The 27,684-nt window shown below is 40.1% G+C and overlaps 1 protein-coding gene across 4 annotated transcripts in view; it reads right to left on the minus strand.

Annotated features, from left to right (window-relative positions):
* Positions 1-27,468, minus strand: part of HS3ST5 (heparan sulfate-glucosamine 3-sulfotransferase 5) — a 209,745-nt gene extending 182,277 nt beyond the window's left edge. The window contains exon 1 of one of the 4 annotated variants that reach the window (XM_074923485.1): positions 27,391-27,468. The gene's annotated coding sequence lies outside the window, so the exon portion shown is untranslated. Of the gene's footprint in view, positions 1-26,029; positions 26,158-26,297; positions 26,532-27,390 lie in introns of those variants that run through there. The other 3 variants (XM_074923497.1, XM_074923507.1, XM_074923476.1) reach the window with 3 other exon arrangements.
* Between the last annotated feature and the right edge of the window lie 216 nt (positions 27,469-27,684).

A 27,684-nucleotide genomic window follows, 5' to 3' on the forward strand; every position in this document is an offset into this window, starting at 1 on the left:
AGTTGTGCTGCCCTGCCACATAATGGCCTCCTACCTTTCTTACCTTACCCTTTTTTCTTATAACAAGGCTCTGTCTTCAAACCCTTTCCCCCAGTGAGATTATGTCCTCAAATCACTGTATCCTCAGAGTGTTCTGTGAAGGGGAGGTGACAGATGAAGACCAAGCCATCTAATTGTCTGTGCTAAAGCAGGTGAGGCACTGAGATTCCCCAGGATTATTCAGTGCTGATTTAACACTAGCCCTTGCCATTCACAGACTGACTCAGATAAAATGAGTGTATCAGTAACTCTGAAAATTCAGGTGCCAATGGGCTGGCAGCTTGAGTCATCAGGAACATTTTTCAGATCTCTCAGTGATAACTGATCCTTCTGGCTGCAGTATGACCAGGAACGTGGTCTCAATAAGGCATGGCAGCAGAGGAGGGTGGAGGAACCAGATTTCCTAACAGAGACCATCTGAAAGCTCCCAAAGTCCTTTCAGAATTTGGAAGAAGCCAAGGCCTCAGCCTCCGTTTTCAAGTTGTCCATAGCTATATGGATTTGGGTGACTATGTAATTCAGAAATACACAGTATGGCCACAAGTTGACCTGGTTGGCATTTTGCAGCCCTGAGACATACCAGAAGCACCTTCTCTCAAAATCATGTCACAAGAACCAAACCCATGTGAACCCCTCACTTCTTTGGTTAAAGACCCTCGGGTCCTTCCACAAATTCCTTCTACCTACTCATACCACAGGAAAAGACCCAGCAGCTTTAAATATAAATATATTCATCTTCAGCAACTCCTACAGTTGGATTACTGAGTATTTATATTTTGTAAGATAAAAGAGAGCAGGAGAGAAACAGTTCATTGAGGGCATAATTATTCTTTGTTGTCTCCTAAAACATGAGATGAAACACATTAGCATTACTGTATTTTTAGTTCCACCACTATTTATACAGTGATACTGTTGGATTTTAAAACTGTAAATTTGCTGTTATGCATTGCATCATGTAGTTTCTGTATTGCACTGGGATAGTTCTCAGTTATATTATCCAAGTGGCAGGTGTGGGAATCGAGCAGAACGCAGAGCTTGGGTAAGGGGATTGCAGCAGCAGCATTTCAGAGGGAGCAGCAGATGCTCTGATCTGCACAGGCCAGCTGTGCCATTCAGTAAGAAGGAAAATGTGTGCAACACCCCATCTCCCTCCAAGTTAAAAGCACCACTTAGCAACCCTTTGCACACCTATGCTCAAGGACTCTGATTGCTTCTGTCCTCACAGGGGTCAGTAAGGCCACAGGAATCTTCAAATCCATCTTGGTTCATCTTTATGTGATAACATTGCCATGTTACTGCACCATATGTATCACCCATGACTCATTTAAATCTTGGTCTTTTACATGAATTTGAATTTACCATAAAAGATCTGATACCCTGCAACAGGTAAGCATTGCTTTGAATAGCCAACCTTAGTTTCTTGTGACATACAAACATTTCTACAATTATTCTTCCTCAAAGTTAAAAAGGCTTCATAAAATTGAACTGCAGTAAGAAATGCAGTCTTTTCTGGAGGGCAATATGAAATACTATATTAGATATAAGTCTAGATAAAGAACGATATTTCCATTTTAAATTTTAGAGAAACTATGCAGAATATTAATTAATCGACCTGGAACATAGCCAGAACACCAGAGTTAAACATCCTTGCTCTTGTAAAAAGTACCATAGCATCTTTTTCTTATGACATGAGAGGTTGAAGACCTTGCAGAATAATGCCCATATGAATACAAAACAGTGTCATACTAGGAAATTGTTTCACTAGTTCCTTATGAGAGGAAAAAACAAAACAAAACAAAACCAAACCCCAAAGATGCACAACTAGAAATAATTTCTTGGAAGATCTTGGAATTATTTTTCTTTATTCTTTAACTGTAACAAAATTGTCATAATTGGAAATTGATAATGTAATTAATAAAACAAAAGACTCCTTTCAAACAAAGAACTTCTGGCGGGGTAAAAGGCTCATACAGTAGCTATTTCTAATATGATGTATGTGGAAAGAAGGGAATTAAAAATAATTATTGAAAACACGTATTATATATATCCAGCATATTGATGAAATATGCCTTTCAAATATGCACAAAAAAAACCCCACCAGCATTTAAATTCCAAGCATTTTGAAATGATAATAGATCTTCAATACAGATCTTAGATCGCCGCCTATATCTGTTCTTGGTTAGGACTTTTATGCATTCTAATAAGGCATATAATGAAATGAGTCATTCTATATTTAAAAAAATTAGACTACCATTTTAGCAGTATAAGATATTGTCCAACAACAGCCCCATCTACTCTCGTACATTTTCTGAGTTGGTTAGTACATGATTAGAGGTACCACTGCACTCTCCCAACACACAGAGACTACAAGAATTCCTTATTTCAAAAAGTAAAGCTCTCAATTGTTTTTTGTTCAGAGTTTGGTTTTTTTTGGAAATAAAAATCAATTCTTTGGTTTTGGTTTTCAACATGAGAAATTTGTTTCAGTAGGTCATATTCTGGAACTGAACATTTGAACAGCTAATACATTCCTTCAGGAGACTTATTTTTTTAATATGAGAGAATTCAGCCATCTTCTTCGCCTCCTGCTTTCTTTTTCCCTTTGAGCTCTTCATACCTATATTGCTAAATTTCAACCTGAACAGCAAAAATGAGTTCATATCATAGAATGGTTTGGGTTGGAAGGGACCTTAAAGATGATCTAGTTCTAATCACCCTGTCATGGACAGGGACACCTGCCAATAGACCAGGATGTCCTCCCATTCACTTGAGCTTCAGTTCTGAACTGCAAAAATGGACTAATGACAACTTATTTCCTCTTCAGAATTTATGAAATTTAATAATTACATTAGTGACTTTGTAGATTACAAGAATGAACACTGGAAAAAGCCAATAAGAAAATCAAGATTTCTGTCTTCAAAATAAGGCCTCAACAGCCTAAAGTGAATGAGACATAGGTTCACTCAATAAACAATAAAAAAATAATTTAAATGTTCCTCATTAGAGAGCCCATTCTAATCATCATCCCAAACAAGTCAAGACTTCTTTGGAAAAAGTACTATGCACTCATATAATTGAAGTCTGAATCATAAAGCATCCATATAAGGGGACTGAAAGCATAGTGCCTTTGTTGTGATGTTTCCTAACATTTGAGCTCTTGATTACAAAACCTTCCTAGTATTTCTAAGTGTTTGCCATTTGTTGTATGGCTGCTTAGTTGCTTACAGCTTGGTTAAAAGGCAAGTTGCTGGTTTGATGTCATGATGCCTGATTTTGGTTTCTTCTGGTTTTGAATAATTAAATACAGTTTCTCAAACTGCACAACTGAAAGCAGTGGCTATTTTTGAAAGCTGTCCTCTTTTTATACAGACAAGCTGTTTTGTTAGTGCAACCAACAATTATATACATTCTCCAACATTGTAAGACTGTGTAAGACTACACAATACAAAAAGGATTATTAAGAGAGCCAAAATTAGTATACTAATGATTCAGTCTGACAGTTTCATAATGTGGATAAAACTGATAGAGAACTTTTAAATTACTCCTGCCACGTTCTGAACAAGACCACTAAACTAACCTAGAATACACCAGCTTATGTTCTTTTGTAATAAATTTATCATAATGATGCATATGTAAGCAGCCATGTATTTTTCCTTTTATACCAAATGTTCAGGACAGTATTTTGATCTAATTATGTTTCATCTAATTATAGTTCATCATGGTTAAAATATCAGATTTAATGGTAAGTCATGGATTAAAAGAATAATTTGATTTCTACACTGTTAATTAGAATGTACATTTACATGATTATGGAAAGTTATATATGAATTACAAAATTAATACTTAATGTTTAAAAAAACCCCTTCTGCCTGTGTGTAAGGGGATCTGTAGACAAATGAAATTATTAAAACATATGTTTAGATATTTAAAGTCAACTGATGGGTTTCTTGGGGAACTATGCTCTATTATAGACATTATAAAAGTAAAAAACTAGTTTGTAATAAATTAGTCATTCAAGTGTAACAAACTCAGACATAAACTTGGAACATCCTAGGGATTCTCCGGCTAATTAGCTCCCTTATTCTCTCCCAGTCCACATCCACTGGCACTGAGTCAGGAACTATGCCCGTCCCCTGGGCACACACACACTGCAGTCCAGAGAGAAGAAAAATCAGGAGTGTCTGGATGTGTGTGGGACAAACCCAATTCCAGGCTTTCGTGGTGCAAAACCACATGTGTCCCATCACACTGTCATCTTACATCTGGCAAGGACTGCACAACTAAAGAAAAGAGGTATTTTCAGAAATTCCTAGAACAAACAAGTGAACAAGGCCATTCCAATCCAGAAAGAAGATGTAATAACTATCTGGAAATGGACTGTTATGGCCTGCTGCAGACCCCTAACAGATGAGTTGATGCTGTCTAGTCAGCTGAAAGCTTTGTGCTGCTGGTGGTTGGGTTTATTCTCTGGTGTAGAACTAGGTAACAAGTGCTGCTGTGCATTGACCTCTGCCCTCAATATTTGGCCAGAAGAATATTTTTAACCTCTAAATTCTGAGCTGGGAAAATTACCAGACCCCTAGTTTAAATGCAGCTAGTATGCACTCTCCATGCCAGAAAGAGTATGTCAACAACATAATGGGGACAGTCACTTTGCAGGTTGCAGCTAGTCTTAAGGACTGTGGCATATGACACTATGAACTGTGAAGGAATGTGCAAAATGCTGAAGAGATCCAACAGTCATCTGTGGGAACAAGCAGGAATTTCATTCCTTCCCAGTGACATAACCATCAGCCCTGTTTGCAGACTCAATACAGGAAGCAAGAAAGTCCAGCAATTATTACAGTGGGTGAGGAAGTCCAGCAAAGGAAATAAAGTATATTTTATGCATTTTATTTTAAATGCATGGCAGGTTAAGCTTTTGTGGTACATGACAGCCCACTGTCATGTGGGAATGCCACAATGTGTAGCTGACTATGTGAAACACTCCCATTGTGAGGAAGGTTTGATTGTGCATCATTTTAGAGTACATCAACACATCACAAATGCAATTTCCCATCTTTTCCTCCTTCTTATTTTTTCCTTTACAAACTCAAGCACCACCTGGCTGTGCAAGCTTATTTACTGTCCAGATTTAGCAGGAATATCAGTTACTTGTATACAATTGTAGAATAGTTATAAATATGAAAAGGAAATTAAAGCCCCAAATTCTGCAAAACAAGGAAGAACTCAGCTGGACCCCTGGCTGTCATGGCCATTTTCTAACTTCAAGACCTCAGAGTAACAACTTATTATAAATAACATCAAGAGAATGAGAATCATATTAACTTGCTTAGTCCTTTTATTTCCCTCTTTTTTTTTAAAAAAAAAAACCAAAAAACAAAAACAACCAAAGAACAAGGAAATACAGAATATCTCCTCTTTATATTCAATGTCAATAGAAAGAAAAAGTCACTTCCAGCAGGCTGATATGCTTTTATTTCTTCTTCTGTTGCACTAGACTACTCTGAATTCCTCCCGGGAAAGAAGACTCAAGGAAAAGCAAGGTGAAAACTTAATAGAGTTAGAAACTAAAAAATTGGGAGGCATCTGATTTGGGTCTTAATAGTATAAAATAGGAGTAATTTAAATAGTACCAGTTCAAACACACTATCACTCTGGGAAAGCCTGGCATTATATTACACTTTCAGAAATGCTAGTCTGATAGAAAACCGGGCTACAGGTGGAAAGTATGTAAATAAGACTTTTCATCATGTAGTGACTGAACCACATATCAAAGCATGGATAGGGCTAATTAGCTACTAAGGCAACTGTTGAAAATTTGTCCTACCTGGGAATCTCAAGGAAATGTCTACGCTGAAGTCATGCTGGGCGTGCAGCTCAAGTCACACTAGTTCAAATACAGGAGAGCTTCCACCGCAGAGAGCCCACTGTCTTCCCATGTTTTCACCCAAGGTAGGACCTATCTCAGATCACAGACACAGGGTGCAGTAGGCAGAGAGTGGCCTATCATCAAAGGTAGTTGTAATTAGTGGTATGGAGGATATTAGCGTCTCAGGGTGGGTTTACTGGTTGGTTGTATATTAAAAGTCCTTCCCTGTTATGCCACTGGTTCTCTTGAGAAAGTAATGAAAATTATGCAGCTATCACTACCAGATTGCAAATATGATTTCTGTTCCTATGCCTCTCTTTTAACCCAGCTTCAAACTGTGCTTGGAAAATATGATTAGCCAGTTAGTACCTACAGATCTAGCTAGCCACACAAGCCAATTTTGAACCAAAAGACTCACTGACTGCTCTTTTGAATTGACACCCTGCCCTTCTGCTAGCTCCTCCCAGTATCCTCAGAGCATTTCTCTCCTTTTCCTCAACCACAGGTATTCACAGTTGTGCCACAGAGAAGGGTGTCCTCCCTGAGCCGCAAGCCAAGGAGGTCATCCTGCTGCTCTGCAGAGCTGGGCATGGGATATGGGAGCACACCCTGGGCACCTGAGGGTTTAGATGCTGTGCAAACACATACAAACTTGTTGGAAAATGGCTGTCTTCATACAGATACACTTTTTTTGCTGTCATTCTTAAGGCCAGTGAGCATAGGCATGGTTTACCGCTTAGTACATGCTTTGTCTCATACACCATTCATAATTGAGACAACAGGGCTCGGCATGCAGGTACCTGGGGACACACTTCTAATTCCGAATCATGAATATAAACATTATTGTAGTTACACTCCCCCACACATACTTCACATTTTAATGTGGTGAGACTTAAAACCTTAATATGGGATCAGATTCTTCAAAAAAAAACTGTAAAGAAGCCTCTATATCTTGCCCTAGACTTCACCTTTACCTATACATAGAATTACTGTTACCAATTCTGCAGAAGCTGTAATTAACTTTTTATGTGATAGATTAAATCTTTGGATCTCAGTGTCCTCCAAAAGCAAGGCAAAGTTTCAACATTTAGCAATAGCAATGTTCTGATCATGGGACCATCCATGCTCCTCTTACCACGCTGGGAATGGGTTATGCCACATTCTCTTTTTTACCCACCCTGTAAAAAGAAAATACTCTGGATAACCCAATTTTAATAGAAAAAATAAAGTTAGTTCTCTTATGTTAGATGCCAGATATACCTGAAAAATCCTTAGGCTGGATATGTGGGTTTTTTTCCCTATGTTTTATTTTTAAATATTATTTAAAGTTTATGTTGCAAAAGAATATGCTGAAAAGCAGATTCTTTATTTTAGAAATCACTATAATTTGGTCTAATTATGGTATAATGTCCAATAAAATTAATTTGTTCCAGTCATTGGTCACATATTCAACTCATAGGTGTGTGAGCTAAGAGAAGAGAGAGTTTTAGGAAATAGCGTCTGTTTTATCAGAGAGAAACCTGTGGTTTCAATCATATTAAAAAATGACAGGAGCTGTTGACCATTCCTAGTATTGACACCTCCCTCCTACTCCTATTAGTGGAGTAGTGTACCTTTTTACTGAGTATTTGAACACTTTCAGTTGCATTAGGTATCTTACTTCTCCTTATAAATTATTTGGAATAGCACATTTTGAAAAACGAAAATGCACAGATATATGAGAGAGGAAAGTAAATTCAATAACTCAGCTAGATGAAAACCTAATTTGCTCATATGTACATTCTACAGGAAAGTACAAAGTAATGAGTTTTAATGATAGAAAAGTCTAAAAAATTTTATTCCAATTTATACACTGGAAATACTTAAAGATATAATTTTTAAAACTAGTATTAAATATTAAAGTAGCAGTAGTTGACCATCTTTCCAAAACTCAATCCATGTTTAAATATAATATATGCCTGTGCATGAATTGGTTTATATATGTAAAGAAAGGAAAAGACTGAAATATGCGACTAAGAATTTAATCTCATGTAAGGCAGAGCCCATGGACATGCTCCTATGAAAAACACAGATGTGATCATTTTCTGAATACATGATCTATTAAAAGTGAAGAGCAGCTATTTTTGTAAGTTCACAGAGAAGACCACCTTGTGCCGGCGCAGTTTGGAGAGAGCTTCACCTTTTCCCCTGTTCTGATACTGTGCTGAACGTTACAATAGGATTTGGTAATCTGTAGAATAATTAAACTAAAATATAAAGCCTATGGAAAAAAAAAAAAAAAAAGAAAATAAAATAAAAAAAAAAAAAGAAGCGGTCCTGGAATATGGCAGAGAAATCAACTATAATGGTTGCTGCAATAATTTTTTGAATGTGTTTTATTAATTAATTCTGTACTTATTTCTCTGAAATTAATGCAACGAAGAAGATTAATTTTTTAGGAATAATTCCTTAATATACTATTTAGCCATAGATCTAGTTCTGGAAAATTCAGTGAGTATCCTAGGGAAATATTCTGGGTATGAAAACAATTCAGAGATGATACTGAAAATCATGCCATGATTTTATTAATTTCTACAAGCAGGAAAACTATTTGAAAGGTGGGATACTGATTATTTTTGGAATCTCTCTTATTTAAATTATCTTTATGTCATAGTTCTTTAGAAAGCCTCCTATAGCAGAGAAGTTTTTTCTCAATTAACTGGAAAAAAATATGGGATGGCTTAGTCCTGTAGCAGGGTTCAGGCAGTCAGAAATGGAGCCAGAATTCTTAGACATCACAAAGGCAAATTCAAGCCTGGTGCAGATACAAAGAGCTTTGCAATATGACTATTCACACCTAAAATTAGACTATGTCAAGTAGTAAAATCCAAGTGCCAATCACTCCCTCTGCAAAAAAGACAAAATCTTAACTCCTTTTTTTTTTTTTTTTTAAGGTTTTCTTTGTCATGGTCACAGCTAGAGACTTATGCTTTTTTTTTTTTTTTTTTTTCCCTCCCAGATTTTCTGCTTTTATTTAAAAATAAAAGATAGCACCTTCAGAGAAGCACCAGAGAAATGCCAGTGCCAGGTTCAAATAAAAAATAAAACATGCCGACACAGATTCTAAGGTCAGGAGAAAACAATATGATAATTTAGTCTGACCTTTTTCAAAACACAGAAACAGAAAATTGGGAGATAATACTTGCAATAAAAGTTATTTTTATGAAGTTTACATTTTTGCACAGTGACAGCTTTAATTTTCTCTCACTAGATGAACTTTCAGTAGGATTTTTGCAAGGTTATCTGGTGAGGTTGTTTTAAAAGAAAACATGAGAGGAAGGTAACAAAAAAAAGATTTCTCAGTTTGAAATATGCTGACTGTGTATTACACAATGTCATTTGACTGCCTGTCTCTCATATAAACTCCCATTTTTTGTAAGCAATCCACAGGATAGCATTCCTCTTCAATCAAAAGCTGAAAATGCACATTAGAACATCCTCTATGCCAAATACAGAGGACAAGAGATCTCTCTCATTCCTTTGAATGTTCAGTATATTTCAAATAATTACAAAAATATATATAGAACTACATTTATTTATAAGTTCAGGAAAAAATCTTTTACTATATGCTTTTCGAAAAGCTGAACCTCAGTCACTGGAATGACCAAATACATTCAAAGAAAGATTTATTTGGGTGATAGTTTTGGATTTAACTTTTTCAGTTTTCCAGCCCTGGAAGTTTGTTTTCACAGGCATTAAAAATATTGAGATCTTCTGCTTTTTAAAGATTAACGTGATTGTGGAGTTTTTCATAAAGGTAAAAAGAGAAACCATTTTCCTTGAACTTTCCAGGTACCTCCAGCAATAGGCCAATCTTGGAAATTACAGTTCAGGGACATTTTAGAAACTTACAACCCCTTCAAAACCGGGTATTGACTCCTCACAGCTATTAAACACAACTAAGGCAATTAGAACGACACCAAAGATGATATTTTTTTGGGAGGTGTCACCAAGTAGTGCTATTACATACAGTGTTTCTGTTCTCTGTGTGCGTGAAAGTGTTCAGATTTGGCTATGCCAGGCTCTCTGTAAAGGGAATCAACTTTTTCCAGCAGCTTTGAATGAGTAACTAAGGAGTTTGTTAACTGCAGGGTCACTTTTTACTGCAAAGCTGCCACATAATAACTAGGTAGGAGCTTTGGGCTGTGTCTGTCAGAGACAGTACTGGATGTTTTTTGCCCAGGAGAGACATGTATTCGTTGAGGAAAAAGTTACACAAGAAATAGATCTAGATTATCTGTCATTCACTTATTTTCAGCTAGGGAAGCAACCACAAGGCTCCAAATAGTTGTCTCTCCATAAACAACAGTCACACAAACATGCAATTCTCCCTCTCTGCTTAAATAGGAAAGAGCTGTGCACTTTATACCCAGTGACATGTTATATAAAGTTTGAGAGGCCTTGAGTTAATTAAAAAAGGTAGTCAGGATCTGTTAAGATTTATAATGAAATCTTTAGAGTGGCAATGCAAAATCATTCTGCAGAAATCCCAAGACCTCCACATAAATGAACTCAGTTGATAATATTTATTGACAGAACAGTGATATAATCTCTTTAATATTTGCGAATTTCAATTACAGGGAGGGCATGAGCATGTTAAGTAATCACAGTTTTCCATTATGGTTGGACCAAACACCAATTTATTAATTTGTCATCTAATTCTGAAAAAGGTGAAAGTGTGAAGCTACTGAGAATGATATATAATAAAGCAGATTATTTTTGCATAAATGTAATGTTATTTTCTTCCCGTGACATTGAAATTCTGTGTCAAACTCTGGGAGAGAGGAAAGAATAAGAAAGCATAGGTTATTCTTCATATAAGAAGTGGAGAATTGAGATGGATCACTTAGGATGATGAAAGCAAGTAATACAGCATTTCATTATTCAAGACCTGAACCTGTTCGATAACAATCACAATTGCAGTTCACAAAAAGAGGGGCAACTCTATGTGTATCTCCCAAGAGGAAGAAAAAGGCAACAAAATGACAACATTTTGATCCTCTTTTTTTTTTTTTTTTTTTCAGCAAAGATATCCCACATGAAAAATGGACAATTAATCAAGCAGAATATTTTGACAGGACTCTATCCTCATAAAAACCTCAACCAGAACTCTCAAAAGAGGTGACTCAACATCAAAAGACATAGTGATTTCTTGATAGACCTCCCTGATACATCTTCTATACAACTGCACGCTTACAGATATTAAGAGAACAATTTGTATACTGATGTAATAGATTATTTGTGGAGTTGTATAATCTCGTTTTTACTTCTGCTTTGTTTTGTAAATAATATAAAGCATTATCATTACTTTTTTATTTTCATTTTTTTGAGCATGTTTGTACCCAAAGGCTCCTGTGGAGAATCAGAACCGTTATCTACCTCAACTAACAACCAAAAAATGTCACCCAGTTCCTAAGGACCCCATGATTTTAGACCAGGACAAGGATAAAATAAACCCCTGAAGAAAACCCTGCCCTCCTTCTACTCAAAGAGCAGAACTGGTGTATTATCCATCACACATCTAACACAAAAGCAACCATTCAGCCCCAGAAAGAATAGCTTGCAGATGTCACTGCCAGGCACAGTTTGCTGTTAGTCTAAAAATAAGACACATGGTCTTAGAAGGAGCTAAAGAAACATTCTAGAAACTCTTTGCTAACTAGCAAAGGACTGGGCACATGCTGAAGTTAATAAGGCTTTTCCAACACTGAGTATATGAGCAGTCGTTAAACCTTCTTCCTAGAGCCTGTTAGAGCACTCAGAAAAGACTGTGACTTATCTGTGGAGCCAAAGAATCTCTTCTCACCGTCCAGGTACACAGCACGCTGTAAGATTTCACTGTAGTTGCCATCCTAGGCTTTTTTACTTCATTCTGCTCCTGAAAGCTCAACAGTTAAAAACATCTGTTTTGGCATTCTTCATTAGATGTGATAAAAAAAGAAGAGGTTGGAGCCACAGCCTCATCACCTATCATGGAATATGTCACTCTCTCATCATGGAGCACACTGTGAATGGATCTGGACTCACAGTTTCTTGGAGAGAAGATGAATAAATTTGGTGGCAGCTAGTAGAACAAGGAATATACTGAGCTCACCCTTCCTTTCCATCTGGCTCAAAAAGGCCTCCTCCCAAAGGAGAACAGGTCTAGTCAAGCTACGTAAGAAAATGTTCCGTGAGCTAGGAACAGTTTTCAGCCTTTCAAAATCTGATTTCTTTACAGGAAAGGTTAGATCTAGCATGCGTCTAAGGCTGCAAGCAAAAAAGAGTTCAGATAAACCAGAAAGGTTGACTTGCTCAAGGCCTTGCTAAAAACTACCTCTGGGTAGCCTTTATCCCTAACGATCTGGCAGAACAGATGGTTAACGGGTTTCAGTCCCTGTCTGGAAGCAGTGGGGTTTATTTTGTGCCCAAAAGCTGGTCCCATTCCATGGCTGGATGCCCACTGCAATCTGTGGTTTGGAAAGAGTCTGGGGGCGAGGCCAGGGTCAGACCAGAGGAAGTAGATGGTAGAGGACCAGAGGAGCCCAACGGGTTAGGCTGGACAAACAAAGATTATCAGATTCAATTTTGCAATAGAAGAGGTCACAGCAGAAGAAGCAGCTGTAAAACACAGGCTAGAGGGCGTGAAGATTGCTGTGTGATGAGAATCAGTAACAATATAATACAAGTAGAGCGTTGGGAGAGGCAACAAATACTGGATAAGCTACATATGAAATACATAAATCTTTCTCGAGACAGAGGTGGTATGCTTGTTTTTTATTTATATACATGTAAGGGAATGGATTAAGGAATGCCATTGTTTGGAAAAATAAACCTTTATCTTTCACCTTGTTTAATTCAAGATTATAAAAGGATCATTTCCTATATAGGTTTCAAAATAATCCCACATATTTGAAAAAGCAGTCAACTAAAAAACCAACAATGCAGATGCAAATGTTAGCATTCCAGTAACACAGAACTCATACAGTTATCAATCTACAGGCCAGATACTCGGATAATGAAATCTAAAATAACTGCTGGTATCTATACATTCAGAGATTCTTACCCTGCATTTTTATAAATTTCAGCCTGCATATCAGTGTGCTATTAGCTGAGCTGAGCTTAAAATTCTGTGTGCACTCTTAAAGATAATTTTTGAAAAGGGTGGCCTTCTGAGGATAGCTATTTAAAATTCAGAAGGCTGCCCAGAATATCAGAGTAAGTTCAGCATTAGTGTAATTTTTCAACCTGACACCAGAGGCCTACGAACTAAAATGCCAGCAGATTAAAATGCCTTTTAAGAACCATACTGCACTAAGCGTATGTATGACAGAGTTATACTTTGAGTTATAAGCAGACAGTATCACTTTTGAGGCAGCAGCTGACACAGTTGGGCTAGAATAATTTTGCTATAGTGTGTGCCAAACAGTTGCAGGACCAGGCTAATAGAGAGGTCTCCATTACCATAACAGCAGCTTCATGGTTAGTCTGAGGGGGCCTGTAGCCTGCTGAAAGCAGTCAAGAGGAAAGCACAATTTGGGCCAGAGTAACATCTGCTTTTTCATAGTTTATAGGAAGCTACTGGCATCAGTACTACATCTTCACCAAACGTGTCATGATCTTTCTCCCTGGACGTCTCAACCTAACATCTGTTCAAAGTACCTTTATAACGTAGGCTGAAATACCTAATAGACGCTTACACTTATTGCCAGAAATGACGTTTTGATATCAAGGCAGTCTGCAGAGAGATTTGCAGAGCTAGGTCATAATTTTGGAGCTACTTCCAAGAAATAGGCTACATGAAAAAGTTTCTCATGTTCAAAAGAAAGACACCCAGCAAAATCTCAAACTTGTGGTAAATTCTGTGTCTGCTCCAGATTTGAGACTGGCTACTAGTTCTCTATCCATTAACAGCTGTTTGGTAAGAGCTCCGCTTCTTCTGGAGTTCATGACTTGTATTCATCAGCTGAGAGATACCTTTCCTACAGAACAAACTCATGTGAGAGAAGAGATAAAGGCAGAGGCACCAGAGGTGTTATAGCAGGATTCAAGGAGCAGGATACTCTTTAGAACATGAACTGCAGTTGTAGTTAGCAGATACGCTTCAGTCACACAGGCCAGCTGTAGATCTACTTATTTAATTATTCCTTTTTAAGTATCACTGATAAAGTTAAGCTTTTTGGAACACACTCAGTTCTCCTTAATCAGTACATCCCATACCTAGTGATAAAATGCATTTATATTTTGGCATAAGTGTGTACAATATATATTTAGGAATAAATTAAAAATAAGTATCTACAGGTATATCATAAATAAGCATACAGTACCTTTCTCAGATTTTTACCAGAGGTCTTTCAATATTGGTTACTATCTTATTGTTTCTAAATATATTTATGGAGCTCACATTACATATAATTTTCCAAATGTGAAGAATTTTAAGGAACTCAGTGATTTCAATAGGAGGGCAAAATAAGTGACTTATATATGAACCCAACTTCCAAACCAAAGCAAAGCTCAAAATCCAGGTATGCTTCATTAAGTTTCAGTTTTCTACAAAAAACTTCTTCATTGGTCAAGCCAAATAGCTCCTGCTGATTAATGAAACTGATATTTGACTATTTTCTGTTTATTGGATTCAGATCCAATTTTTTTGTAGATTGGGTCCATCAGGTTTGTTATTTATGTACTTGGGCGACAGTTAAATCAGACTTCTTGAAACTCCCCTAGGAGATATACTAAAAGCATCATTCAGAGGAAGAAATGGCTAGAAGATTTAGTTTTGTTCTTTCTCCCAATCTGAGACCACTAGAAGTATTAAATCAGTGCAGCTTGCTGGAACACTAACCAAAAGCATTGTCCAGAGAAGGCACTGGGACCTCCATGACCTTCCCCTCAAGATTCAGTCTTGCCACACACCTGGGATCACAGCATTTGGAGGCAATTATTTTACCATTTGTAGGAAAGTATTCTCTCTCTGCTAGGCAAATTTCTCCCAAGAGCACTGTAATTTATGAATGTAACCCATGAACAACGGAACTGATCCTGAAGGATTACAGTGAGAAGTAGAATGTCTCCTAGGTAACATCTTTATTTAACCACACCCAGATTAATTTCCACTATTTTTGAAGTTGTACTATCTTGCATCAGCGAAAGAATCATAAAACTTTGCAAAAGCTCACCAGTAAAAGGTGAAGAAAGAGTAAAGAAGATGATTTGTAGGTGTCACAAAAGATGCAACAATGATGGTAAACACGAAGAAATAAAAACATTTGATAAGAACCACTGTAAATGAATGTATTTTTCCTCCACAACTACCTGAAATATAATTTTATGCAATCACTCCACTGTCATAATATTATTTATTAAAACTTTATCCAACTATCCTACGTCAACGTAATTTTCAGTTAGCTGAGAATGTCTGCATTTTAAAGCTTAAAGGAGTTTGACTTCTGAGACTACACCCTAAAAGATTTGTCATTATTTTTTTCTGACACACAGGATACTGAATATTCTACCATATAAGGATTTTTGTCTCTATTTGCATTCTCTGGTAAAAGTCAGTAATGTATCTTTGAGAAGTGTTTGTACCTTTACTTTTCTAAACCAGATTTTTCAATACTTTAGAAATTCCTGACAACAAATGCACAGTAAATAGATAACAGCTTTCCTATAACAGCAATCTCTGGATAACCCGATTCCAGCAGTCAGTGAGAAACATAACTATAAATAATAAAACGTATGCAGAAAAGTAGCTAGCATTTCCTAAAACATTTTACCATGTTTAAATCTTCTGCTACTTTCAGAACATTATTGCTTATACCACAGTTAATGACTGCTTAAAAACAAATATTAAGCCCCTTTTACACTATTTGCAAAAATGTCATGCTATGTTGTAGTAGCACCACATAAATCAGTGAAGTTCATTCATAATGAGAAAAGTGAATAAACAATGTGTAAGTATTAGGAGTCATAATGACCTAAATAATACAAAGACTACATCTATGCAAGTGAATTAATAGTGCTAGGGGATAAAACCATGTCCTGGAACTATTTTTTTTCTAAAGCATAAAATCTCAGGGCAGTCCCTGACACACTTTTGATCTTGGCTACTTGACCAGCCATCTCCCAAGGGTTTTCTGGGCACAGCTAGGGCACTAGCTCACCCTGGGGATGGTTCCCAAGAGGCAGGCTAGCTGCAGCCTGTGCACAGGAGGCTAAGGGAGTTTAACCATATGGAAGTGGCCATGCTTAGCTGGCCTCCAGGCTAGAGAGAGGCCTTGCATTATTCAGTTTATTCATAAAAAAAAAAATAGGCAAGGAGCAGAAATGCACCTGTAATAGAAAAAAAAAAAAACCACAACCAAACCAAAAACTAAACAAACATTTCCAATCAGTCTCCCAACAGCAAACATTCACAATTAATCTCTCATTATTACTGGAAAAAAAGAGACAAACCCTGACAAATCTGTTTTTGTGTCCCTGGGGGATAAACAGAAGTGAGTGACCAGCTTCTGTCTACCACCGTGCTGGGGATTTACACTGCATCTCCATGCTGGGCTTTCCACATTGATCCAGTGCACTGGTGCTGATACACAACTCGAGTCCAGAGGTAAGCTGTCTCGTCCATAAGCACTACTTACTGATACATGTCGTCACATAATGCATACTCAACTTAAGTTCCTGAAACTGCAGACTAAGTAAATTAGATTTCCTTCTACCTGGGTACTAGGTGTCTTTTAAACCTACAACCTGAGCCTAAATACAGTTTGGTCAGAGGACATTTTCCTCTTAAAGTTAAAAAGACATAACTGATTTCCCACACATTATTTTCTTTAGTTCTGGAAGAGGGACACTTCCTTCCCTCTTTCTTTCTGATATCACCTTAAGTCTGACTCAATACATGAGCTGTATTCAGGAATAAAATAATAAGCAACGCTCCACTAATAAATGTCTTTCCAAGAAAGCACCTGGTTACCTTTCCAACACTTCCAATTCATCCACTAGACTAAAACCATGATCTAGTCAATGGTGTGGTGCTCTAGAACTGGACAAGAATTATTCTATCCACCAGGAAAAATTTTTAGAGTAGTTGAAATTCTTTTTGGAAGTTGCAAAAAGAGGTTAAAAATTTTAAATTTTAGAAAGGAAAACATTTTGATTAGGGACAAGAGAAGAATCTTGTCTCTTGACAATCAAGAGTCTTCTGTCAATATTCTGGGGCCTTTTTTTTTCTTTGGCTTTGTTGTTTTCCTTATTTTTACCAAAAAAATCACCTTATAGATAAAAAAAAAATTAGTTGATATATGATCACAGCACACACAAAATGTATGAAAATATGTCTTTTCTACAGACAGCTTTGGTTTTATGGAGCATAAGTCTGAAAAACCTAAATTTCAAAGTCAATTCAACCAGCTTCAAATTTTTCATGAGAGCTGACTGAAATATCTTCAAATACTAGATTTTTGTAATAAAAAGTTTTGATCCATTGAAGTGATATTAAAATTTTTATTTTTAAAATTTAATATAGAATATTGACAGAGAGATGAATAATAAAGAAGCATTAATCAGATATATGTACTTCATATAAAAAAAGAAAATTGCTTGAAATTTTAAAAAATATTTTTATCTCTTTTTCTTTTTTCCCCCCCTCTTTTTCTCACTGAATTCTTTCCCACTTTCCCAATAAGAAAAGCAGAAAAGAAAAGAAAAAATGACATAACTTTAAGAAACTTATATGGTATTTGGCTCTGAAACAAACAAAGCAAAAATTTCTGGTTTGCTTTGTTACAGAAGAAGAAAGCTGACAAATCTGAATGACAGATAAATCTTTTAAAATCCATTTTTGTTAAAGAAAATAAATCCCGTTCAGGGATAATGCTGGTAAGTAAAGCTTCTGTCATGAAATTCATCCTTTGTTGTTTCTTAAGTTGTGTAAGGTGGAGGCATACCAAAACGTCTCCGAAGCATCTGCACCATAGTCTCTTTGCTAGTCTCCTGGAGAGAAGCAAAGGGAGTTACAACACTGCTAGTTGAGGTCTGCCTCACTAGCAGTCAGGCAGCAGTCATGAGGGAACTGTTGGGAAAGCAACCACAGAAATGGAACATGGTTTTACGTAGATCTGAATGAAGGTCTGGGTTGCCATTTTCTGCAGTTGCACAATTGAAATTTTTAAGTCCAGGTTGTTTGGCTATACCTGAAGGAAGTGAATTTAATTCTTAGGTCAGAAACCATCAAATATGTGTTACTGAGAGAGGGGCTAGAAATGCCAGTTGTAACCAGAATTGTCTGGTATATGCAAAAGGAGAACTAATCTTTTCACTAATTCTCCTCAAATCTTTTCTACCTCTGAGTGAAAACTCTATGGTTGGTAAAAAGCTTATCAGTCGTATTTTCTTTTTTTGGAATTATTTATCAAAAAGATTATAATAGATTATTTTAGCCAGATTGTGCATCACCATTCAGGAATGTAATTTCCCACCAGATGACAAATAAAGGCGTCTTGTTTGACTACACTGATAGACTCTACACTGATACTTTTTTCCTACTATAAATCTCTTTTACTTTACATTGAAGATTAATCATTTTACAAGAGGCAGGAATGTGAAATTGCAAATAGGAAGGATTTGCTGCCACCTCTGACATTATTTATACTTATACAGCAGTTACAAAGGTGAGAGCATGCAGCAGCAAATTATCTAAAATAATTTTCCCCAAATCTTACTACTGACATCATGCCAAAGTTAGCTCCACTCAGTAGAGTCAACTGACTTTTCAGCATCAAAAACTGATATTAAAAAATAGTATATCTATTTACTGTATTAAATATAGTGCTGTATTAAATACTCCTCTGCTCTACTGTCATCTTCTGTTTTCATAAAGCTCCACATAACATTCACTGATAATCTTCCAGGTTCTTCAGTATAAGACTGTAGTTGCTTTTTCAAGTTTTAACAGGAAGATCTTGACTGTAATTGTAGATGACAGTAGCCTGTAGCTGGCAAAATATCTTTCAGATTCATGTTTTTTGGGACATAATATAACATTTGCTTCAGATGCTGAAGTGAAGATTCATTTTGTTTTCTCCTTTTTCAGGATTCAGTTACTATTTTTTTTTTTTTTTTTGGCAGCACTGGCTATTATTTATAGCCTTGGGTTTAAAACATTCTGCAGGAGAACCATTGGGCCCTGCTGTTTTACCTTCAGGAAAGAGTTTAACCACTCTCAGCTATTTATTGTGCTGTCATATCTTCCTCTGTATCTTCATGGTCAGAAAAGAAGAACAACCAGCAAATCCCTGCTGGGGTGAGGAAACCAGACAGTAGCAAAGTAGAGCATTATACAGATTTAGATATTAAAATTAAAAAATTATATATGTATGCACATGTATACACACAGATAAATGTGTATACAAATACACACAAAATCTGCCAGGGCCATCTGGATTTCCAGCATGGGGAATGGTTATTTTCTGGCTTTCCTCTTCTTTTGAAGCTCCCATCCTCTTGGTACGTCAGCTTTAGTTACTTGTCCCATGGCCAGAACATGTTAGGTAACTCAACTTTCGTAATTTTATTTTTAACATGAGTTGCATTTATTTTTGTTTTACTTCTGTCTTAAGGATCTTTCATAAAAGAGTACTTTTTTTTTCCTCTCTTTAAAAACAACAAACCACATCCTTACATATTTTTACTTCATTTTGCCATGTCTCCAACATTTCAAACTTTGTTACTAGATTCACTTAGAATTTTGCCAAACTCATTTGTGTCTGTGTATCTGGCAAAAGTCATAGCTTCTGTAATAATATCTGGTAAGACAAAAAAAAACAACCCAAACCTGTCTGCAGAGAATCCATGATGCAGTGTAAATCCATCTCTATGGATGTAAAGTGACTTGTCTCCCATGAGATGCCAATTTTCTAGTGCTGCCATCGTAGTAGCAATGCCCAGTTGCAAAGGGAGGTTTTGATGTAGGTTGAAAGTCCATCAGCTAGTGCAGAAAGTTTACATGCTGCTGAGCAAGCTTAAGCACCTGTTGTAGAGGACTAACCTCTTATTTGTTGTCTCAGTTTGCACTTAATTCTACATAGGTTTAATCTGTTAATATTAATATTTCCTTTATATACTTTAAAAAAAATAGCATATATGTATATATACTGATCATAAATTGGTTCATGAAATCCTTCTACTAATAATTTTTGGTATTTGCAGACATTTTTTAGTGATTTGTGCTGTAATTTAAAATCCTGCCATTTCTTCTTAGAATCTGAGTATGTGTCTGCTATAATACAGTCTAATAGTTTTATTTATGACAGTCCTTTGGAGACTCCAGCAACTGTGTGCAGTCAAGATTGTTCAAGCCATTATAATACAAGATAGTATCACAGAGATTTGAATGGATAAAAGTTCTCTGATCTCCAAAAGAGAAGTGGATTGATAGACACTGTTCTGTAACATATCAGGACAAATGCGTTACTTTAATCCCCCAGACAGAAAGCTGTATTTTCTCAAGCAACACCGTTGCAAGCAACAAGATGCATAAGGACTACAAGTGGTAGTGAATGAAAAGGACAGGAATTTCCATGTTTTTGTAGTGTGAAACATTTTATATCAACTCAGGTACCTTAAGAAGCCTTAAAATATCTGGGGATATTCAACAGTTGAAACATGGGGGCATTCCTTTAATCCGTCTCCTTAAAAAATGGCTGGATCTTAGAAAATTGGCTATAATAGTTTACCTTGGGTAGTACTGCTTCCTGATATTATATTTAGAATTCACCTTGTGTTAGTCCTTTATTATAAACTTAATCCTTCACATTTTATCTACAAAAGTTCATTTTGAGTAGAAATATCAGAGTACATCTGTGCAACTCTTTTTAAAACAGTTAATAGCTTGCAGTACTTCTAAAGTATACAAAACATAAAAAAACCCCACTCCTGCAGAAATATTTAAAGCTTTTCCCCTGGAAGTTAAAAATTAAAGTTGTCTGATGCTGACAATATTTTGTAACTAGAGATTTAAACACTTGAATAGACTTGGGAAAATTATTACTTTGCATGGTCACTGATCATGAAAGCATCTTTGTTCAACAAAACATGTGATTAGGTCCCTTTGAGGTCAGCACATACTTAAAGACGTATATTTATTTAAGGGTTTTGCTGATGTGAATCTTTCTGCGATTACCATTTCATCTGATTGTGTTAACAATGCACAGTAATGCTTGTTCGTTCAGGAAGAAATTTTGTCCTTACAGACTTGTAACGTTTGAGAGGGAGTGTGTGTGGAGCTAACATAGTATGCAACAGGAGAGAAGTACTATTACGAGCTATTGCTGGATTAGACAAACCAAGTGCATAAATAATACAGAAAAACTCAATCTTGGTAGCAAATGGTGTCTGGCCACTTTCCCGAGAAGATTAAAAGTTCTGTTCTTGATTATTTTTTTTTTTAATTTACGTGCATTTGTATTCTGAACTCAAACTAAACTAGCTTTTCTTGTATACCCATCTTTATTTCTTTTAGCCAGTACCATATCATTTCAATCTGCATGCTTTTCTAAGGAAGATTGTATTATCAAGGAAATGTCCCGGTTGAAGAGAAAATTGAACACACACACACAAATACACACACACATGCACGCGCACGCAAAAACAAAGCGCAGCTGAGACTAGACACAGGACAGTAATTGATATTTTAAGTTGCATGTGACACTCTTTCCTTGTTCTGTTGCACTGCATTTAGATATTGTATGGCTCTCCAGACATGCTATGCATAATTTTACATACCATCTGCTATACATGCCAGGTTCCATATGTACAGTATATAACCTAAACCCAATATTTTGATTGATTTGAGCTACAGTGGAGGCTTTTGTTCTTAAATTGCTGGATAGAAGAATATAGTCCTAAATAAATTCCCTGACAAATATGTTCTAGGATTAAGAAAAAATCAACCAAATTGATTTTGAAAAAGTTTAAAAATGTGTAATAATTACTAAATTCAGGTGACTTTCAACAGTCCTACTAATATTTCTTCCTAGATTCAAGTACTAAGAGACCTGCAAGCACTTGCTACCATTCACTTAACAACCATAGCAATACAATGGCATAGTCATATTTCAGAGTCAGGCAAGGGACAGCAAAAATAGTCTAGAAAAAGGTGTATCTGAATAAAGATGAACAGCACTTATTCCTCAACACAGGATGAGGTTTATAAAGACGCTAAAAATGAATAATGGGTATTCAAAATCATGTCCTGGAGATTCCCAGTTCCCAGTACTTTATTGCCTGTCTTCTTTCAACTCTCTTAAATACTCAGGTCTTATATACTCTGCAGTTACAGGTAAGCCTAAAAAACCCCTAACTTTCTATTTTGGAGACGCTGTCCACAAGAACATCTGGCTGCATTTCCACATGCACATATGAAGAATAATTATTCAAACACCAAAGTGAAAAGAATACTGAATTTCAGATGATGGCTCTCAGGACAAAACTGAAGATTTATGCAAATATATATCCTCATTTTTAGAACTGCTGACTCTCTTCATCCAAGCAAGCAAAGAGGATTAAGCATTACTTTGGATCTTAAAAAAAACCACCACCACTACTCCCCCCTTAAAAAAAAAAAAAAAAAAAAAAAAGCAGTCCAAAACACCTAATAAGGAAATAATCACCATATTTTTCACATTTGACTCAAAATGGAAGTACTATCAACAAAAATAGGTTGTGGCATTATAATGTGTTAGCAAACAGCAGATAGAGTAGCAAATACAGGAGGCAACAATGCAGCTCAAATAAATTCTTTTCCATGCAACATCCTATAAAATATGTGCCCTTCACCTCCGTATGTGGCACATGGCAAAAGAAACATTTGAATTCACAGGGAAATTAGAAAGGAACCCGTAATAGGACTTTTTAAGAAGGAGGCTTCTGTCTTCCCTATGTAATTGCAAGGAGAGAAGAGACAATCAGACATTTGTCTGTTTCACAGGAGGTTTTTTTCCATTGTAACATGAACATCTTAATTTGTTCACAGTTAAGCATCAGTGGCACATTCAGTTCAATTCAATGACAGTTCTACAACATGCCTACAAATAAAGCTGAACAAGACAGGCAGCACCTCAAACTTTTTTTATACTTGCCTATTAACACGATGGGAAATATTATTGTTGGACCATAACTGAGAAAGGTTATTATTGAGTTTGTGTGGCAAGGTTTTGGTAGCAGGTCAGGCTACAGGGATGGCTTTTGTGAGAAGCTGCTGGAAGCTGCCCCTATGTTCGATGGAGCTAACACCAGCTGGCTCCAAGACAGATCCAAGGTCGAGCCCATCGGTGACAGTGGTAGTGCCTCTATGATAACATATTTAAGGGGAGAAAATGCATAACAGCAACTGCAGCCAGAGAGAGGAGTGAGAATATGAGAGAGAAACAACTCTGCAGCCACCAGTGTCAGTGCAGAAGGAGGGGCAGGAGGTGCTCCAGGCGCCAGAGCAGAGGTTCCCCTGCAGCCCGTGGTGCAGCCCATGGTGAGGCAGCTGTGCCCTGCAGCCCGTGGGGGTTGGCAGTGGGGCAGATCTCCGCCTGCAGCCCGGGGAGGGCCCCACGCTGGAGCAGGTGGATGTGCCCGGAGGAGCCTGTGACCCCGTGGGAAGCCCACGCTGGAGCAGGCTCCTGGCAGGGCCTGTGGGCACATGGAGAGAGGAGCCCACGCTGGAGCAGGTTTGCTGGCAGGACTTGTGACCCCGTGGGGGACCCGCGCTGGAGCAGTCTGTTCCTGAGGGACTGCACCCCATGGGAGGGACCCACGCTGGATAAGTTTTACCCCCAGCCCGTGGGAAGGACCCATGTTGGAGAATTTTATGGAAGACTGTCTCCTGTGGAAGAGACCCCAGCTGGAGCAGGAGAAGAGTGTGAGGAGTCCTCCCTCTGAGGAAGAAGTAGTGGCAGAAACAAGGTGTGATGAACTGACCACAGCCCCCATTCTCCATCCCCCTGTGCTGCTCGGGGGGAGAAGGTAGAGAAACTGGGAGCAAAGATGAGCCCAGGAAGGGTGGGGGGGGGAGGTGTTTTAAGGTTTAGTTTTTATTTCTTATTATCCTATTCTGATCGGACTGGTGATAAATTAATTTCCCCAAGTCAAGTCTGTTTTGCCCGTGACAGTAATTGGTGAGTGATCTCTCCTTGTCCTTATCATGACCAATGAGCCTTTCATTATATTTTCTCTCCCTTGTCCAGTTGAGAAGGTAGTGATAGAGTGGCTTTGGTGGGCACCTGGTGTCCAGCCAGGGCCAATCGACCACACTTATCAATGTAACAGACACATTCTTCATAGTGTATGGGCCTCATTCTGATACTTGACAAATTGTTGACCCCATGCAGCATTTTTGGGGTTCTTTTAACACTCAGATTTGAAAAAAAAAAGTTAAAAACATGTCTTCACACTTTCTTTTTTAAGGTAGTCCAAGCAACTGAAAGTGGTTAGTCAGGTTACAGGAATAAGTCTAGCTTTTGCCATTTGAATATCAATATTTTTATTTGGTGTTTCACGATATATCTGACTGCTCCCAATCTAAATACTGCACTGAACAGAGGACATTCTGTGAACTAGAACTTCCATTTGCTAATGGATTTTTTTTTGCATAAAATCTTCTTTGTAGTCCATATGAATATGGACATTTTAATTATTAATCAGAAGCATTATTTCTTATTTGTATCTGTGTTGCGAAAGAGTTCTTAAAAACGGGATAAAAAATTAATGTACATTTAGATTTTTCTCCTCCCTAGAGAGAGGCCCTTCATGAGTTAAATGCTTATGCAACACCTTTCCTTACTAACTGTACTACATTTCTCTTGTTACTTCTCTATTGAGCCTTTCTGGGCCTGATCCACAGGCCACTGAAGTCAATGGGAGCCCATCCAATCGTCTTAGTGGTCTCCTTCTGCTTGAACTTTCTAGTGAGAAAAAAAAAAAAAAGACATACAGCACCATAAAAGTATGAGGTACTAATCTGGTAATACTTTATAACATCTGTGGGTAAAACAGTGGGCTTCAGTCTATCTTGATATCAGACATGCCAAGAAATCATTCCGATATTTCTCCACTGCAAAGTGGGAATGAAAATCGAGAAGACATTTCTGACACGTTGCAGCTAAATCTCTTTGGTTAAAAAGATAGCTTTTAAAAATGAAGTATCCTTTATACATTTCTCTCACTTTGCCATCTCTGTCTTCTTCCCAGTCCCTTTCATTGGAAAAGTATTCGGTATTGGCCAGAACCTTCTTCCTTTGAAGTCAATCGGGAGTTTTGCCATTGACTTCCATGGGAGAGTTACCATACCCAGGATGCAAAACATAGTGAGTAAAGATATCATTGTCAAAGTAGGCATTGTAAAAGTAAGAAAAAATATTTCAACGGTTTAACAAAATCCGCTTAAAACTCTCCAGCAATAGGCGGCTTTTATGTATGTTTCCCACAAATCGCACCAGGCGGTCTAGGAGAAGAGAAAGCCCCTTGCCCGGTATCCCTGGCGTTTGGGAGCCGGAGTTGAACCCCAGCCTGAGCGGAGTCAGCCGTGCGCAAACCCGAGCTCGGCAGAGCCACGCACTAATTGATCGCAAACATTTTGCAAACATTAAACCTCCCCTGAGGGACGAGCGTTTTGCCACCCACCGCAGCCCACGGCAGCGCACCGGAGGGAGCCACCGGGCCGGGGAGGGGGCACGGGGGCTGCAGGCACCCTCCCGCCGCGGTGCCGGGGCTCCGCTCTCCGCCCCGCGCAGCGGCGCGCCCCGCCGCGCAGCACCTGGGCGCTCCCCTCCGCAGGTGAGGCGCCCGGCGGAGCTCCCTCTCCGCCCGGACGGCGGCACGGCAGCTCTCGAAACACCGGACCGCGCTGGCAGCCCCCGGGGACGTCGCCAAAATCGAGGGGAAAGGAGAAGCCGGGCACGGTCCCCGGGGCGCGGCGAGGGGCACCGTGCCCTTCGCGCCCCGGCAAGGCGCGGAGCGGAGCCCCCGAGGAGGGAGCCCCCCGCGCGGCAGGGCACCCTCCGCACCTCCCCCGTCCCCGGGGGACCCCGGCGGGGCGCGGAGCCCCGTACTCACCGCGGTGCTGCAGGCAGCCACCCGCAGCGCAGGCGAAGCGCCCCCGCCCCGGCCGGTGCCCGCTGCGGCGCACAGACCCCGTCCCTCGGCGCCCACATCCAAGCCCCGGCCGCGCAGCTAAAAGTCCTTCTGAGGAGCACCCGGCGAGCCCCGCCGCCTCCCGCTTCGGATCGCTGTCATCTCCCCTCCCCTCGCCCCCCCCGCCCCGCGCCCTCCCCCGGCGGGCGGCAGCAGTATAAAGCGGTCTCTAACCCGTCAGATCACGCACCAGCAGAGGTGCCGGTCCTCGCCGCTACTTACCGGGCATCCTTCAGAGCGGCGGGCGGGCGGGAGCGAGGGAGGAGGAGGGATGGGAGGGACGGAGGGGGGGCTGCGCGGCGCTGCGCGGCGCTGCTCGGCAGCCTGGGCAGCTCGGCAGAGTGCTGCGAGTCAGTGAGTGAGTGTCGCCGTGCGTGTGTGCCCGCGCGTGTGTGCGCGATGCTGGACACAAGCGAGCGGAGGCTCAGGCACCGCAGGGCAGCGGGAAGCGGCGGGGGAGTTCAAGGGGCGCAGCCCCCGCAACGCGGCGCGGACAGCTGCGGCCCAGCGCGCCCCCGGCCCCGCGGCCCCCCGCGCCCCACCGCCGCGGCGGGAGATGCCGGGGAAGGGGCTGAGGGAGGCGCGCATCCTCCCCGGTGGCACACGCGCCGCGGGCAGAGGGGGGGGGAGGGATTAAAAATAATGATTATAAAAAAGCCCAATCACCAGGAAAGAAAATAAAAAACCAGCAGAACTCTGTCTCTACTTCCTGACCGAGGTTTGAGCCCCTCGCTCCAAAGCTGCGCTCCCGCGGCCGCGGCGCGCTCCCGCCGCGCCGAGAGCCGCCACCGCCCGCGGTGCAGCGCGGCAGCAGCTGCCGCTGCCGGTAGCGCCCAGCTGAGAGCCGGAGCCTCTCCCCGCGCACGGAGGAGCCTCCCTCCTTCCCTCCTTCCTTCCCTCCCTCCCTCCCTCCCTCCCAGCCCGCTGAGGCGGGCAGCGCAGGCAGGTGCTGCCGGCTCGCCCGGCGGCGCAGGGAAGGGCAGGGCAGGGCCGGGCCCTCCGCCGGCGCTGCGCGGGGGGCAGCGGCCTCTCCGCGGGCAGCGGCCGGGCTCCCCCAGGCACTGGGGCGGCGCTGGGAGGCTGCCCCCGCCGGGACGCGGCTGGAGGAGAGGAGGGGGGGGCATGCGAGGGGCGGAGGGAGGGAGCCGGCGGCCCCTGAGAGCTGCCGGCGGGCCCGAGGAGCAACGGCGGCGGATGAGGGAGCGGCGGAGGGGCCGCCCGAGCCGGGCAGCGGCGCGGTGCCCATCGCCCGCCTGCGAGCGCCGCCCCCCCGCGCGGCTCACCTGCTGCCCGGGCGGCGGGACCCGCTGGAGAGGACCGAGGACGGTGCATCGTTACTGCCTGGTTTCGTGGGGGAGGGGTGGGGGGGGCAAGCGGAGAAGGGAGGGAGGGAGGGCATAATTATAACAATCACACGGAAAGGGGGGGGAAGAAAAAAAGCAACACGCACACCAAAAAAGCCCGTTCTCGGGAGAGAAATCAAAAATAGCCGCAGCAGCATTGAAAGTTGCTCGCTTTGTGATTTGCATTATAACGCTGCCGCTGCTGCCTGTCTCCTCCGACAGCGTACCCAAGAA

Source organism: Athene noctua, chromosome 1, assembly GCF_965140245.1.
Source record: "Athene noctua chromosome 1, bAthNoc1.hap1.1, whole genome shotgun sequence".
NCBI lineage: Eukaryota > Metazoa > Chordata > Aves > Strigiformes > Strigidae > Athene > Athene noctua.